This window comes from Miniopterus schreibersii (genome assembly GCF_964146895.1).
Source record: "Miniopterus schreibersii genome assembly, chromosome: 2".
In the NCBI taxonomy this organism is placed as follows: Eukaryota; Metazoa; Chordata; class Mammalia; order Chiroptera; family Miniopteridae; genus Miniopterus; species Miniopterus schreibersii.
In genome coordinates this window covers 7717945-7734362 of record NC_138102.1, presented here as the reverse complement: position 1 = coordinate 7734362, position 16418 = coordinate 7717945, and the positions used below count along the sequence as shown (strand labels likewise).

Sequence of the window (16418 nt, the reverse complement as noted above, 5' to 3'; positions counted from 1 at the left end):
GGGCTGATGGTAGGAGCCACGTGATGGGTTCTTGGGGGAGGCGTAGGGAATGTAAAACGCCTCCCACGGAACCTGGCAGCTGAGGGATTCACTAAATGTTCATTGTTAGTGATGTTGCCTAAACGGGTTTAGGCTGTAACATTATTTAGGTAGGCGGCCTTTTCTTCATGGCCTTTGTCCAAATCTGCCATGCTCATATGAAGAGAAAATGGTGAAGAAAAATCTGGAAGAATGGGTTGTTTGCCCCAGAGAAAGGTGACAGAAAGAGTAGCAGCTCCCACCTGCCTAGCACCTTCCAGCTCTGCGAGCACTTCGTGTGTCTCAGCCCCTTCGGTCCTACAGCACCCTGACCATCTGCTCAGAGTGAACAGGAAATCGCTGCGATTCAGTGTCCCTACTTATCAGCTATGTCATTCACCCTTTAAACAGAAGAAGCTGCAACCTACGTATACAAACGATTTGTCCAGGGTAAAAAACCAATCGGTGACAAAGCTGAGTTGAGATTCCAGGTCTCTAGAGGGCCCACCTAGGAACTCTTAGAGACAGAGAGCTGCTGGTCTGTTCTTTATTTCCACGTAACACACCCTGCTTCTGGGGGCCTTGCTTCCTAATCAACTCACAGCCACAGCCTTTCTCACCCTCAGCCCTGGAGACTGTCCTGGACACCACAGATGCAAAACACGAGTGTCTCTACCCCTCCTCACATAGCTGGTGGAGCTTGAGAATAAGTCACCAGCCCAGACCAGGTCTGGCCATGGCTGCTTGGCTCAGCTGACTTCCTGAGGGACTTGTTGTCTGTCAGACCTAAAGAATTGATGGCCCTCTGTCTCCCTGTGCTTTTCTCTAGCTGGGCACGTCCTCCTTGGGTCTGATCTCTTGCCCTGTCTAGTCTCCAGGCCATGGGGAGGCAAGCTTCATTCTGAATCCCAGTTGGCATCCAGCCTGGCCCCATCTCTTGGGCTTTAGCTGACCCATAGTGTCACTTACTTCCATAAACAGGCAGATTTCAGGGAGCAAAGCGTTATCCTCTTGGCTCCTGAGCATTTGAAGGCTGTCTGCACCCCTAGTCCTAGACCTTGGCTGTGCAGTTGCTGATTCTCTTTTATCCACTGCTTCAGAAGCCAGAGCCCACCGTCTTTCTTATTCTCCACCACCCGTTTCATCAAAAGGCCTGTGATGTGTTGCATCCAAGTAGCCTTGATTTCAACACAACCATGGGATTGCTAATGCTTCTTTATGGAGTAGAATTACACTATCCACTCCAACTGTGACATTGGGCAAATTGTTCTACTGCTCTGAGACTTCAGTTCCTTCTAGTTAGAATGGGCATTAAATTAGATGACATTTTCCTGCCACAAAACTCTGTGCATTTGGAGCTGAGACATCTTTTCTGTCACCTGACGACTCTGAGGGAGAAAGCGTGGTTATAGGGCTAAAGATGTTAAATAGTCTGGCTTCCAGGAGGAGATTCTGAAAACTTTCTCCATCATAGATAAAGAGCTCTAGTCTTTATTTCCAATTCATATCCCTCAGGCTATTGCTTGAGAATGACCTTTTCTATCTACGGAAGCTATATTATACTGGTGGTGGGGTTTTTTTGTTTTGTTTTGTTTTTTACTTCCAAAACTACCTTTGACACTTCTGTAAAACACCCTCAACTTTGTGCATTCAGCTACTTGCGTGAAAAGCATGATACTTTCTTTCCATTGGAAAGTGGTTTGAAGTCCTAAACCAATGAAAATAACATCTAGAAAGAAATGCCACGTTGTGCTGTTCCGGAACATTGAGGTCATGGGGTTTCAGCTTCTGATGTTGTCTCAATATAAGCTGTTGTTGTTGGCTAGATGATTGATTTTCATAGTTCCTCTCTCATTTCTGCTTCTTAGATATCTTTTTATTATTGTTTTGGTTTCATAATGTTTTCCTGCTTTCCTTGCATTTATCCTGCCTTTGGGCAGGTACAAAACGTATTTCCTTGTTGGAAGAATTCCCCACAGACTAGCTTCGGTTTATGCACATTTCAAACTTTGCTTTTCCCCCATGGCCTATGTATTTTTTCTAATTCCATATACCACGGGACACAGCCATGCCACAATATAGCCTCTTGTCCTGGACTCTAGAATTGCAATGCTCGGGGGGGCAGCAAGGAACCCAGAGGAGTGTTCCTGGAAGTCATTTCTCCCTCAGCATGCCCAGTAATAACTTAACTGTATGCTGAAGTTACTGAAAACCACATCAACATATCCCTCTCCACCAGATCTAAACGTATCCCGTAATTCAGTTGCCTCTTAACAGGATCTCCAAAATGCCCATAACCATTCCCAGGACACCCGACACAGGAGAAAGGTGGTGGCGGGGAGGCTGAAGTGGAAAAGTGCAGTGGACTTAACCAACTGCGGTTACGATAGCTCGCCTCTGAAAACGCACAGAGCACATTAGCGTATGGACACATCTGGGTCCCTCCCAGAGCTTGGAGGATGGTGTCATCGCTAGGGAGGGGCCAAGAAGTTAAAGCTTCGTTAAATTCATGGCCAGTCTACCTTTCTACTCCACCTCTCTAAGTTCTGTTTCCTCGCCCAGAAAAGCAGAGTAATATTTCCCTTGCCTATTTGAAACTAATGAAGTCATCTAGCTTTTAAAAAACTACTTTATATTGTTACTTAATGTATCAGTAGGGCCTGTTCTCACACCGTTCCTTCCATCGGAGTGTTCTCTTACCTTTGAAATCTTACCTGTCCTTAAGGTCTCACTCAGCTGAACCTTCCTCTACGAGCTTCTCATTGCTCCATTTGGCTGTGATATCTTCCCCTTCAGAAACCTTGGAAAACTTTGTTTCTATCACTTATATAGTATTATTTCTGGGATGGATATCCAACATATTTACCAACTGGCAAGGCCAAGTCATGGCCAATCAGAGGGAGGCCTCCTGAATTCTTGGTCCTGTGATTTCCTTACCCGGCAGCCAAGTTGGTGCCCCGCAGTCCTAGCTCCTCTCCTGGCCCAGGAGCTCGCGGACCCCTCCCAGGCAGGGCATTTCATCCCCCGGGGGTCTTACATGTGATATACTGTGTATATTATTTTATGTGTAATTTGTTGAGACTTAAAAAACACATCTCTGACTAGTAAAAGAGAAGGTCCAGAGAGAATACCTATAGGAAAAAGGAGCTTAAAACTTTAAAACTGCAAATAACTAAGAAATTAGGTAAATCTCCTCAAACCAGGGTCATGAAGCCTGAGAGCACTGGTTCTCACACTTTTGTGTGCAGAAGAATCACTCAGGGCAGATGGGTGGGGGTGGGGGTGGGGGTGAGGGTGGGAATGTGGATTCTGGACCCGCCCCCAGACATTCTGGGTAAGTAGGTCTGGGTGGGGCTGATGAAATCTCCTCCCTAATGAGCTCTCCAGGCGGCTCTGATGCTGGCCCTCTGAGGAAACACCCTTTTAGGAGCCCTGTTGAGACCAGGACTACTCCTCGGTGTCTGTGTGTCCCATGTGCTGCAGTCCTGGGCCCTCTGAGCTCGCTGTGGGTGCTGAACTGCCAAGGGCAGAAGAGGCGGTGCGATCCGAAGGACGGGAGTTGGGAAAGCCATAGCTTCAGGGCTCTCTTCAAGGAGAACCACTGCCTGTAATCTGTGGGTGGTAGAAAATGAAATGAAACACATCATGGGGATCAGCAGACAGACAAGTAGCCTGGCTGGTTGGAGAGTCTTCTGTCTGAGAGTGTCCTGATGTGGGGTGACCTGTTTCCTCCCAGCCCATTAGATTGTGAATGGTGTGAATCACTCTGTGAGTGCAGCCTCCACCCTTGGCCACCCGGTTCCTACCAGCCCAACGTCTAATTTCATGTACTTAGAACCCAGAGCTCACATTAGAGCCACAGATTCTAATACCAGATTATCTACTTCAATCCTTTTTTTTTCCAGAATAAAATCTACACAGTTCTGAATCCTTCAACTATTTAGAAATAAATCCACATCTATGAAGTGACTGAGATGCTGTAGGATTTGAATACTGGAGTAGTGTGCAGTGTTGTACAAATGTGACCACAAAGGTGGACACTCCCTGTCACTGCCACAGACTTTCCTTATGACAACAAACGAGCTCTTCCTGTCATTGGTCTTTAATAATTGTGCTTTGTTGATTTTATTTTCAGAGTGAGCACTTATACCGACACTGTACACAGTACTCTTTACTATGAGTTCATTTCCATCTACACAACACTGTGAGATAGGTATTAGTTTAAGGCCAAGGAGCCAAAGCCCTTAGATGTTCTTCTATCTAAGGTCACAGAGCTAATGAGTAAAAATCAGGGCCTTGACCCAGGACCTCGATGCCAATTCCAGGGCACATTCCACCATGTCAAGGGGTGTTCGCTCAGTGTATGAGCTAAGCCAGGCCCACACAGCTGATAGATGAGACAACCTGAGAGCAACCACGAGAATGCACCTCATAGACCTCCAACTTCTGGGAGCATAATTGGGCCAGGGCACCATCCACTGTCCTCTGCTCTAAAGTCCATCTCTGCCCTTGCTGAGGTCCTCCTTCCCACGGGCTGCCCAGTGCCAATGACTGAGTGTGGCAGGGGCACTAGGAACAGGCCCCTTCCTAGGACACATGGGATGCCTCTGACTGGTGACTTTGTCTCAGGACTTCCTGGCCTTGCTCAACTTTCCTTAGACTGCGTGGGAGCCAAGGAAGTCACCCCCCTCACCACCTTCCTGCCTTGCCTTCACTCCAGGTCAAACACATGAAAGTCTGATGGCAGTCCCACCTGTCTGCAGCTTCCTAATCAAGTCCTTGGCTGCTGCTTCTCAGAGACCCAGGATTATCACAGGCTGTTTCATTCCTTTGTGCTGATGCCTCCGTGAGGCATGACTCCAGGCTCAGGAACCCGAGGAGAACCTAGTGTTCAGACTCTAGTGACGCAGCAGGTGAGCCAAGACGACAAAAGATGACAGATTAGGCAAATTTCAACATGCATGACAGTGCGGGGCTGAATGTGTCCTTAGACATGGAATCTTAGGGAAAAGTTTACACTGTCATGGGCACCTTGCAGGGCAGACTTCCTCAAGGGGTCAGGAAGACGTGGCGGTTCCTAAGCAGGGTCCCCCGATGAAGCCCCGCCTTGCTGTGGAAGACCAGTTCTTTCTGTTTGACCTTCTGTATCCCTCTTGTTTCAAAAGCCACTGTCCTCAAGACCTGCTCTTGTTGACCTTGGAACCACATGTGAAATAGAAGAGGCAGCAGCTGTGGTGAACACTAGTTCAAGAAAGAAACAGCCGTGTTGGGTCCACCTGAGAGACGTAAGAGAAGACATTACTCTTTGTCTGTATCTGTCATTTGAAGAAGGAACCAATTTCAAAACCTATGCCACACTCTCGCCTCCCGAGGCACAGAGCAAGCGCACCATTCCTGTGTTCACTCACTGAACACACTGGGCGCTGCCGTGGCCGGGCGCTGGGATTCAGAGAAGAAATACCATCTGTGGAGTCGCTACCACGCGTCAGGGAAGCAGGACAAGGGCGGTGTCTGGGGAGACTCGGGACTGAGACAGCTTGGTTCACTGAACACAAAGTGTTTTTTTTAACTTTGCCAATAAACATATCTACCATGGTGCCAGTGCTCCCATTTGAAACACACAGCAGTTGTCCTCTAGTGGATCACTAATTATTAGGTGTGGCCGGGACAGCCGGATACCGACCTGTGTAACGACGGCACCTGCAATATCAGGCTGCCTTTCCTGGCCCCTCGGGAAGTGTGGACTGACAGTTTTGCTCTGGGCCGTGATCCTCAGAGTTTCCACCTCACTGTTGTACAGCTTCCTGGAGCTCCAAACAGTCCCCAGTGCCTTGAGAGGACCAGTGGGCAGAGGGATGGGTTTCCAAGTCAAGAAGCAAAGTCATACAACACCCTTTAGATCTGTCTCGTCCCAAAGCCACCTGTGGCTGTTGAGTACTTGAAATACGCTTAGTCTGAACTGAGATGCGCAGTACATATAAAATACACAATGGATTTTGAAGGCCAATTTTTAAAAAAAGAATGCAAAGTATCTCACTAAAGTTTTGATAAGGATTACATGTTGAAATACTATTTTTTTGAAATATTGGGTTAAATAACACATTAAAATTAACTTCATCTGTTTCTTTTTACTCATTTAAAAAAAAATGGGCCCTTTCAATTCTCTTTATAATAGAATAAATAGTTCTCTGGGTGAGTGCAGACATGCACGCTATCTGATGGTGCTCAGAAGCATCACAGTAAGGAGTTCTCCTGATTGGTACATAGTCTTCAATAATCATAAGGCGCTGCTTGCACGAAACTGCTGTCAAACCAGTAAGACTGCACTTGTGCATCTATCATTTCCAGGATTGCTGGTAACCTGGGCATATTTTCCCCAAATGACCTTGGCCCCTGGTGTCACAAGGCCTAACACACATTCACCTCGATGATAGTACCTTTGCCAATAACACCCAGAGTTGTATAAGTGGGGATGAGGGAAAGTACTTTGGCTCGGGGCTGTCCCTCTCTGTCCAGCAGATAAGCAGGTCCTGCCCCTTATGGAGTCCTCTCCCCTCCTTTTGTTTGCTGTTTCTCTTTTCATGCTTCCGGACAGTCCTTTTCATCTGTATTTTCTCAGCACGGCGCTGTTTAGGGTAGAGCTTAGCCCTCAGACCAGGGGTCTTCTTTGCCTCCTTTGAATATTCCTGAGCCTCTCCACCCCCCTCCTTTCTCTTTTTCTTCTGGCAATCCCCACGATGTCCCTAGCGCTGGCAGTGTAACTCACTGTCCTCATTGTGTGCCGCGGTTATGGTTGCTGGGCCACTGGGCGCAGTCCCCGGGCACAAAGCTCTCAACTTTTGGGTCTCAGAGACCTGCGAGCCAACTCCATGCAACTCGCTACAAGAAGAAGGTCTTTTTACGTTTGTTTTTTAAAATATGTTTTTATTGATTTTAGAGAGAGGAAAAGAGGGAGGGGAGAGAGAAACATCATGTGAGAGAGAAACATCAATTGGTTGCCTCCCACACCCCGACCAGGATTGAACCCGCAACCTGAGCATGTGCCCTGGCCAGGAATCCAACTGGTGGCACTTTGGTGCACAGGACAATGCTAAACCGGTGGAACTCAGACTCTAGGAATGGAGCTATTGGTGAATTAAATACTAAATCTAATTTTACTCTGGACTTCTAGGCCACAGGCCTTCCTGGGCATAAAAGGAATGGAGATCTGAACCACTGTTTTAACTTATTTAACACGCATTCGTAGAGTGGTACTCACTGCTACCACTAGGTGTGGGACTAGGGGCCCTGTGTAACATGAATGTGAATAAAGCACATTCTCTATGAGCATGTTTCCACAAACAAGTGATCACAATCGAAAGGTGATAAGCCCTGTGCCAGAAACATTACGAAGAGCCGAGGAAGCACCTCCGGGGAAAAGAATGATTATACCTAGGGGAAGGAGAAGTGCTTCTGTTGGAGGTGACATGCCAGTTCAATTAAATAAACACGTGTCAGTGCCAACTCCTATATTGGTGTAGGGATGGAGGAATGTCTGGACACAGAATATCTGCTGCCCAGCAGCTTGAAGGCAGCCTTCAGGCCTAGGAACATGGAAACAACAGCCTGCTCCAGCCAAGGCTGCATCTGCAGTGCAGCGCAGCGTAGCTCTGGGAGCGACAAGGGGTGTGTGTGTGTGTGTGCGTGTGGGTGTGCGTGCTGGAGAAAGTGTGCCTGAGTTAGGCTTTGGTGAGTAAATAAGAATTTACAGGGTTGCAGGTGGAAAGAAGCATGGATATAGATACAGAGGCTTTCCAAAGAGAAGTGAAAATAATAGTAGTTACAGAACATTCACCTGGGGCCAAGCGCTGTGCTAAGGGCTCTGCAGACGTTCTCTCTGAGTGAGCTTTTCTTTTCTTTTTTGTACATAGGGGTCCTTTCTTGGGTAGGAGATGGCACCTGATTCAAAAAGGGCCTCCCATACTCCAGGTCTGTCTGTCTATCTATGTCTGTCTGTCTATCTGTATCTATCTAGTTATCTATCGTCATCTACCTATGTACCATATCTATTCTGGTGCGTATTAAGGAATCAGATAGAGGATTTTGTTTTTGAGAAATACTGGTTTTCTTCTAATAAGCAGAAAATACACTTTGAAAAGTATCAGCTTGGCTGGCCGGCGTGGCTCAGTGGTTGAGCACTGACCGAGGATCCAGGAGATTGCTGTTCGATTCCTGGTCACGGCACAGGCCTGGGTTGCAGGCTCTATCCCCAGTCGGGGGCGTGCAGGAGGCGGCCGATCAGTGACTCTATCATTAATGGTTCTCTCTCTCTCCCTCTCCCTTCCTCGCTCTGAAATCAATAAATATATATGAAAAAAGAAAAGTATAGGCTTACGTATTCCTCTACTTGTGCCACTGAGTGATTATCGAGTGAAGAGAGAACGCCATATTTGGAAGATGGGAATGTGATTAATATTTCGGTGTCTTGAAAGTGACATGCCAGGTTTTAAACTCGAGAGTCATGGTTTGTCAGCTGTGGTGGTTACGAATTGGGAGCTCCAGTTCTGTACACCCTGCTGACTCAATAAAAGGCACGTGAACTGGAGGGCTCAACGGGCGGCCCTGCGGGAGTGCTCAGGAGCAGAATCTCCTTCCAGACAGCAGTACACACCATTGTTGTCCATTCAACTGGACAGTCTTACATGTTTTCACATTGACCAAGGAGCTGTTTCCTTGGCTAAAACTGGTGGAGCATTATTTTTCCTGTGAAAACAGGACTTGGAGACTGCTGTCTCAGAAGGAAGTGGGGGCAGGGAACGGCACTGTGTGTGTATGTGCTCTCCAGACTACAGACTATTGGATTTACTTTAGTCCTCAGAGTGAGGGCAGGATTTTTTCTCTTTCAGCTCTACTATTTTTGTATTTTATCTGTATCTACTTGTACCTCTTTCCCTCAAGTTCTAGAAAAAGGTCATTTCCTCTGCCAGAAGGTAATGGCTTAACCTGTTTTCAGAAACATTCGCCTCCCATCTCTTCCATCATTGGCTTTCCTTCCACTGACAATCCCTGTTCCTATTTCGTTTTCAGTCTCTTCCATGTTGCTGCTCTAATCGCTCCCATCTTTATCAGCTAAAGCTACAAAGTAAATATTCTTAAACTCTGTGTTTCCTGTAGCTAATATGTTTCTTTTCTCCTTTGCTTTTAAAAAAAATTTAGATATAATTGACATATAACATCATATTAGTTTCAGGTATACAACATAATGATTCGATATATGTATATATCGCAAAATGATCACCATAATAAGTGTAGTTAACATCCACCACTATTACTATATTTAGTGTAGTCTTAGATGTGTATTTTTCAGATTTTAACATCTTTGGAATCAGGATGTGTCATAGGTTGTGCGTAATATGGCCGTCATAGTTCCCCTCACTGTATCCATGCCCTTGGGCAGTCCTTTCCCACGCAGGCTCTTGACTTGGTCCTGTGGCTTGCCTTGGCCAGTGGAGCAGCAGCAAACATGATGCAAGCAGAGGTTTGAAAAGCAGTTGTTCATTGGGCTTGTCTCCTTTGCTGAGCCTGGAGCTGCTAAACCACTGTTTGAAAGCACTTGAACTAGCTTACCAGGGGGCCCTGAAGAAGAGAACGAAGGGACCCCAGCAAACAGCCTGACAGCCACCAAACGTGTGAGGCCATCCCCAGACCATCCAGTCCCACTTTATTCACCAGCTGACCAACTGCAGGAGAGACCAGCAGAAGAACCACCCAGCTGAACCCAGCCCAAGTGTCAACTCACAGAATAGGTGATTGTTGTTTTAAGTCGCTAAGTTTTAAGGTTACTTGCTATGCAGTAAAAGCTAATCACCCTAGGATGGGTCTTCCAATTGATGATGTCTTACAATTGTAATGGGCAGCATTTATTTTCTTTCTCAGAGATACATAAAATAATGGTGCTGCTTACAATTGATTGTGATGTAGATTGTGTGCGATGCAATATTATACTCACTTGGCAGATAAGAAAGCTGGGGATTAGACGGTTTCTTGCCCTAGGTCTGTAACCAGTAAGGTGTGGGATTTGAATCCAACAATCTTACTCCACAGCCGTTGCTCTTAACCTGCAGGTGATTCCGTGGGGCTGGAGAAGGGTGTGGCTGGGGAGCTGGCTGGTGAAGAGAGCAGGAACAGGTTATGAAGAACATCTCAGAAGTTCTTGTAAAGAGTTTGAATTTTACTGGTCGACAATGAGAAGCTAGATGAATTGGAAGATTGGGGTACTTATATTTGACATTGACTAAATAAAGTCATATCACCTCAAGACACAGAAAGTCGGGTGTTGTGGGGGAGCAGGATGAATTCTGGAAGCCCTCACCTCATCCAGCACCTATGCTGGGAGAGGGCCTGAACAGTGAGGCTCAGAGAGCTGGTGGGCCCCCTCATAAAGTTAATGAAGTCAGTGGATCAAGTGCGTTTAAAAAAGAAAAAGAGTGTGAGAGAAGGGAGGGCTACAGCTTCATTAGAGCCACTGAGGACCATGTGATAATCATCAGTGGTTACAGAAAAGTATCCGTTTGATGGAAATATCACTCTTCCTTACTGCTGGAAGCCCGAGAGAGCTGTACTAGCAAATCTGAGCAGTAGCACAATAATAGTAGCCGCAAAGAGTGCTGCCGACCACGGGTGCTAACGTGGCTTCACTTCCAGGGCCCGCGCTCACAGAAGGAGCCACGTGTTCACATAGTTCAATGTTTCTGCAAAACTTTTAAAAGTAAGATCGTTTAGCTGCAGTCAGTTAATCCTGTTGCCACTCTGTGCTCCAGGTCATCTTGGTCACCACCCCTCCCTTGGTAGTGCTGAAGTGACCAGCTTATTTCTGAAACCCAGCTAAGGGAACTGGAGTTGGGAATATATTACTTTGTGAGTTTGGAGAGAGGTATTTATGGGGTTTCTGATCCATGCATGTGTATTTCTAACTTTCCCAGTGTAGGAATATCACCAGGACTACCTGTCCGCTCTCTCGACTCCCCAGAATCCTGGGCCCAGAGGACCAGCAGTTACATCTCCTATCGACCTGTCCTGAGGCATCTGGAAGTATTTGGGGAGTGAAGAAGCCCAGGATCAAAGGTCCACAGCCAGAGGCTATACCATTGGAAAGTCTTCTGATCAGCACTCGTTTACAATGAAAAGCAATGGACTGGGCTCTCATCAACGTCTTATCAAAACTGTCAACTTAAAAAAATCCATCAACCATGTTGAAGGAAAAAATGAATTTTTCTTCTCTTCCTTGTATAGAAAATTGTCTTATAAAAGTGACTTCCTCTCAGAATCCCATGTCCCAGCCTTATCATGAAAAGAGTATCGGTCAAATCCCAGTAGAAGGACATTTTACAAAAATCAACTGACCACTAAGAACCCTTCAGAGCTGCCAAGCTTCTCAAAAAAAGGACAATCTGAGAAACCAGACACCAGAGCCAAGAGAATATGTCACCAAAATGTAACGGGCTGGGAACAGAGCAAGGGCGCTCGGTAAACACCAAGGAAATCCGAACGACGCCTAACTTCAGTTATAAAATGTCAATCACTGGCGCTGAGGGCCAGAACCCAGGGAGAGGTGTGCGACTGGGAGAAAAGTGCGATTGGAGTGGGGAGGGATAAGGGGTGAGAGCCATGACAGTTGTCACATGTTATTAGTTGAATTGTGACCCCCTACCCTCCAAATTTATATTTATATGTAACCCCCAGGACCTCGGAATGTGATGTTATTTGGAGATAGAATCTTTACAGAGGTAATCAAGTTAAAATGAGGTCATTAGGGTGAACCCTAATACAACGTGACTGGTGTCCACGTAAGAAGACATTTGGACACAGACGCATACAGAGAGAAAACCATGTGAGGAGACATAAGGAGAAGACGACCATTCCCAAGCCCAAAAGAAAGGCCTGGAACAGATTCTTCCCACACAGCCTTTAGAAGGAACCGCCTCTATTAACACATTGATTTTGAACTTGCAGGTTCCAGAACCGTGAGACAATAAATTTCTATTGTTTAAGCCGCCCAGTTTGCGGAACTTTGTTACAGCAGCCCTCGCAAGCTAACGCATCACAGAACTTGGGAAGGGCCTGAGGCCACACCGGGCTGGAGGGCTGGTTGGAGAAGAGGGAAAAGGAGGGGCTAAGACGCCCAAATCACGGGTGGGGAGAAGGAGACCTGGGCAGAGAAACCAGGATGAGCCAAGTGGAAACGAATCAAAATGAAAGTGGAGATCTAGATTTAGAAGAGGGTCTAGGAGAACTGAGCTGCTCCAGAGCCCACTGGAGTGTTGGCAGCCTCAGCCACAGTGTAACACAAAGCTGTCACACCGCGGAGGAAGCGCTGGTGCCATGTTCAGATGCTCTGGAGCAGTGAGAAAAGCCCAGGGCAAGTCCTTAGTATGTTGTAGGGTGGAGTCCACTTGACTATGCTTGAGGCCTGGAGTGAGCACAGTCACCTCCCAGTGTCAGTGGGGGATTGTTTCCAAGACTTCGGAAGCTGCCAAAATCTGTGGATGCTCAAGTCCCCTATATGAAATGGCATGGTGTTTGCATATAACCTATGCACATCCTCTCATGTACTTTAAATCATCTCTAGATTACTGATAATACCTAATACAATGCGAATGCTGTGTAAATAGTTATTATGCTGTATTATTTAGGAAATAATGACAAGAAAAAAATTCTTTACATGTTCAGTATAGATGCACCTGTTTTAGGCCTAACTACAAAGTCCACATCAGCAACATGACTTTTTTTCCCCCTCTGAATATTTTTAATCCATAGTTGACTGAATCTGCTGAGCCACCTATACCAAGGCAATATATTTTCTTTTTTTTTTCATCATAAGAAAATTTTAAAACTTTATTGGACTTTATTACACTTCCTTTACAGTTTAGTATTGTTTTTATTTTGAATTACATAAGGGGGTGTGTACAAATATATAGGGCATCCCCCAAAATGTATACATACACTTTGAATAATTATAAAGGCAGTGTTTATTAAAATACATTTTATTTTCAAAATTGAGCTATCAGCTGTTAAAGTGTGTATACACTTTTTGGGACACCCTGTATTTTCGTGGTTATTATGTGCATGCTCCGGAGGCAGGTTGCCTGAGTTCCAAGTGTAGTTTTGCCCTCATTAGCCTTCCACCTGTCCGTGCCTCAGTTTTCTCATCTGTAAAAGGGAAACAATGACAGCACCCCCCCCCCCCCCCATAAGGTTATGAAGATTCAGTAAGATAATGTGAGTGAAGGGTTTCGATAAACGTATCTGTCATTACCAGGGGCATTTGTTATAACAAGAATTCCTCTCAAGACAAATTCAAAGCAATACTAGATGCCAGGCCCCCCCTCCCCTGGATGCTGGGCACGAGCACCGCTGCGACTGGGGTCACCGCTATTAGAGGGTAGGGATACTGGCAGGCCTCAGGAGCCAAAAGAAAATAACATTTGGGATACCAGCCTGAAAAGAAATTGCATTGCCCTCCGAAAAGCAGACGTAGAACCCCTGAAAGCCGCACAGCCCGGGTGGAGCAGGGTGGAGGGACCCCAAGAACTCGGCGGATGACGGACACCCTGAGCGACGTGGAGCCTGCCTTCCGCTCCATCCCCGGGGGCTGCCGGGGCGCCCCACGTCCAGGGCACTGCAGAAGCCCAGGCGAGCTGCGGGGCTGTGCCAAAACCCCACGTGGGGAACGCGGGGACCTCGGGTTGAAAGGGGTCGCGCACGTGGCTGCGGAAGAAAACGGGACAGGAAAGCTCCGGGGCTGTCGCGCCCCCTTCTGCAGAGGCCCGCAGGGCGCGCGTGGTCGGTGAAGACGCGCAAGGGCGCCTCCCGGCCCCGCGGACCAGCAGACCCCAGGGCTGGCGGGGCTCCTGGGCCGAGGCCCCGCAGTGTACCCTTTGCCCGGCCTCGGATCCCTTCCGACACCAGGAGACTCGCCGGCGTTAGCTCTCCAACGCCCCGCACCCGCCCGCCGGCGTCACGCTGCCCGCCTGCGCGACATGCGCGCTTGGACGGGGAAGCGGGCAGGCCGAGGGGCTGCGGGGGCGGGGCCAGCGGTGGGCGGGACCAGAGGTGGGGCGGGGCCAGCGGCCGGGCGGGGCGCGGCGGGCGCGGCGGGCGCACGAGCACCAGCCCGCCCCCGCGGCCCGGAGGCTGGGACGCAGCCTGCGCGCAGAGGTGACGGCGGCGCCTTTAAATAGCATCCGGAGCAGGCGCGGGGCAGGCAGAGGTCTGCGGTGACAGCCGGCGGCGCAGCGGCGTGGCCAGCGGAGGAGGTGAGTGCGCCTGCCGCCGGGCGTCGCGTGCGTCCCCGCTGCGGCGCCCGTGGGCTCCGCGGAGATGCTGAGCTTAGGCTGCCCGGCGGCCCGAGCCCGAGCCCGAGCCGGAGCCCGAGCGGCGGCCGCAGCGGAGGCGCGTGAGGCGCGCTCGGTTCCCCGGGACGTTCCGCTTTTCCGGCCTCTGCCCTGCGGCCGCCCTGCCCGAGGCAGCCAGGCCTCGGCGCCGCGGGAGCCGCCGCCGCCCGTGCCTGAGGCGAGGATGCCGCGCGGGCGCGGGGCCGGTTCGCCGCGGGGCCGGTGATGTGCGCGGCGGGGCCGGCCCCTTGTTTGCGCGGCGGCGGGGACCCGCCGGGCCTCGGATGAGCGCGGGCTTCAGACGCCAGATGACCCGGGAGGCAGGTGGCGGTGGTCTGCCGGCCGCGGCATCCCCCTGCTCCCGCGGCAGGGCTTTCGGGGTGCACGCGAGCCGCTGCCCTCTGCCTGCGTGGGGCGCTCGCAGCGGGGTCGGATGCGGCGTCGGCAGCCGCCGCCACACGGACAGTCCTCGAGGTGTCTCGGGAGGAGCGCCGCAGCCTCTGCACACCGCCCTGGTGGAGTCATTGATTGAAGGAGCCTGGCTTTTCTTTCCTTTTTTTTTTTTTTTAATTAACAAGCAGAGATGCTATCTGTTACTTGGCAGCGTAGCCGGAGAGTGCTGGTAGATGACTTGAGGGAACAGTGTGCTAAAGCCTAGAGACAGGTGCTCCGGGTGGTCGGTGTCATTGCAAACCCCTCCCCACCCCACTTACTTTTTCAAGGTTAATTTACTGACCTCTGCAGAGCATGAGAGAAGCTGGTGAAATGTGACAGTTTCTGACACAGATTTCACCTCTGTTATCCCAGTGTAAACAACTGTTTCTAAACACAAACAAAGCCAGTCTTCTGGTTGATTCTGCATTTGCACGTGGAGGTGGCGGGTTAGATTGGCGTAAAACGTAAGGCTGGAGTTGACAGCCTGCTTTGGGTGCGCTCCAGAAGGTGGACCTCTTTCCTTCCCATCAGGGTCGCCCTGCCTTGTCCTGACTCAACTGAGAGAATCCCTTCCCATCCTGAAACTGGACTCCTCATTTGTGAAAAGACTAATGTGCATTAGACTAAAGTCTTTCAGGAGCTAAAACTCTAGAAAAAAAAAAAAAAATCCTTAAAAGCCACACACCTCACCTCCCTACCTCCCTTAAAATAATATAGATATATTATAGACGATATACTATAGGCCTCTATTTTCTGCATTTACTGTAAATAGAAAATACTTTATTAAAAAAGAAAATCACCCTTCCACCACAATTATAAGTATTTTGGTAGATTTTCTTCCTCTGTTATGCATATTTTTATTATTATTACAGGCAGCCTGACTAAAGAGAAGGCCCTGGGCTTTTTAATTTTTGGCATTTAATTGATAGATAGTTGTGACAAATGCAGGTAGGGACAGGTATCTATTTATACTATACATGTAGAGTTTTCATGGCTATGTCAGCTTTTGAAGCTTGGAATAACTGGAAGTGTACTAGCTGGCCACAGTGTCCTGCTTAAGGTCCAGGTCTTGATGTAGCCGTCTTGTGAAAAAGTTGTCCTGTCATTACAGCTGGGAATTTTCTGTTCTCTCTCCCTTTAAGTTTCACTCTTCTGGAAAGAGCAAGATTATAGAAATAGTAATTTCTAGGTGATACTCAGTAACCTTAGAGAAATGATGAATTTTGCCATTATTCTTTTGCGTTTACTGTCTCTTATAACCAAGTTCTGTTAAGTTAGAATGCATTAATAATGTTTTATGAAAGGTCTCCTTTGGATGATGTCATGAATTAGATTCCTGTGTTACAGAATACAAAAGAACGTTTTTCGGGGTTTTTTTTTTAGGCAGCTCAAAACTGTTGGTGTCCTCTGGCTACTTCAAACCTTACTCCTCTACAGGTTGTGGTTAGTCAGGTGGTAGACTGAAGGTACCAGAGTTTTTATTGAATATTGTAGTCCAACCGGCGGTCAGACAAACACATAAGGGTCACTTTGACACTCAGGCCTGGAGACTTAAGTCTCAGCGAACAGAGCTGATCTGGAACTGCCAGTGGT

General features: G+C 48.2%; 1 protein-coding gene and 1 long non-coding RNA gene across 3 annotated transcripts in view; both read left to right on the top strand.

Moving 5' to 3' along the window:
• LOC308550652 overlaps positions 1-12048 on the top strand; it is a 67535-nt gene extending 55487 nt beyond the window's left edge. The window contains exons 2-4 of the long non-coding RNA XR_013997941.1: positions 5184-5303; positions 9455-9803; positions 10980-12048. This is a non-coding gene — a long non-coding RNA (uncharacterized lncRNA). The remainder of the gene's footprint in view (positions 1-5183; positions 5304-9454; positions 9804-10979) is intronic.
• Positions 12049-14129: 2081 nt separating this feature from the next.
• ACSL1 (acyl-CoA synthetase long chain family member 1) overlaps positions 14130-16418 on the top strand; it is a 58481-nt gene continuing 56192 nt past the window's right edge. Inside the window, exon 1 of one of the 2 annotated variants that reach the window (XM_081124663.1) lies at positions 14130-14312. The gene's annotated coding sequence lies outside the window, so the exon portion shown is untranslated. The remainder of the gene's footprint in view (positions 14313-16418) is intronic. The other variant, XM_081124660.1, reaches the window with a different exon arrangement.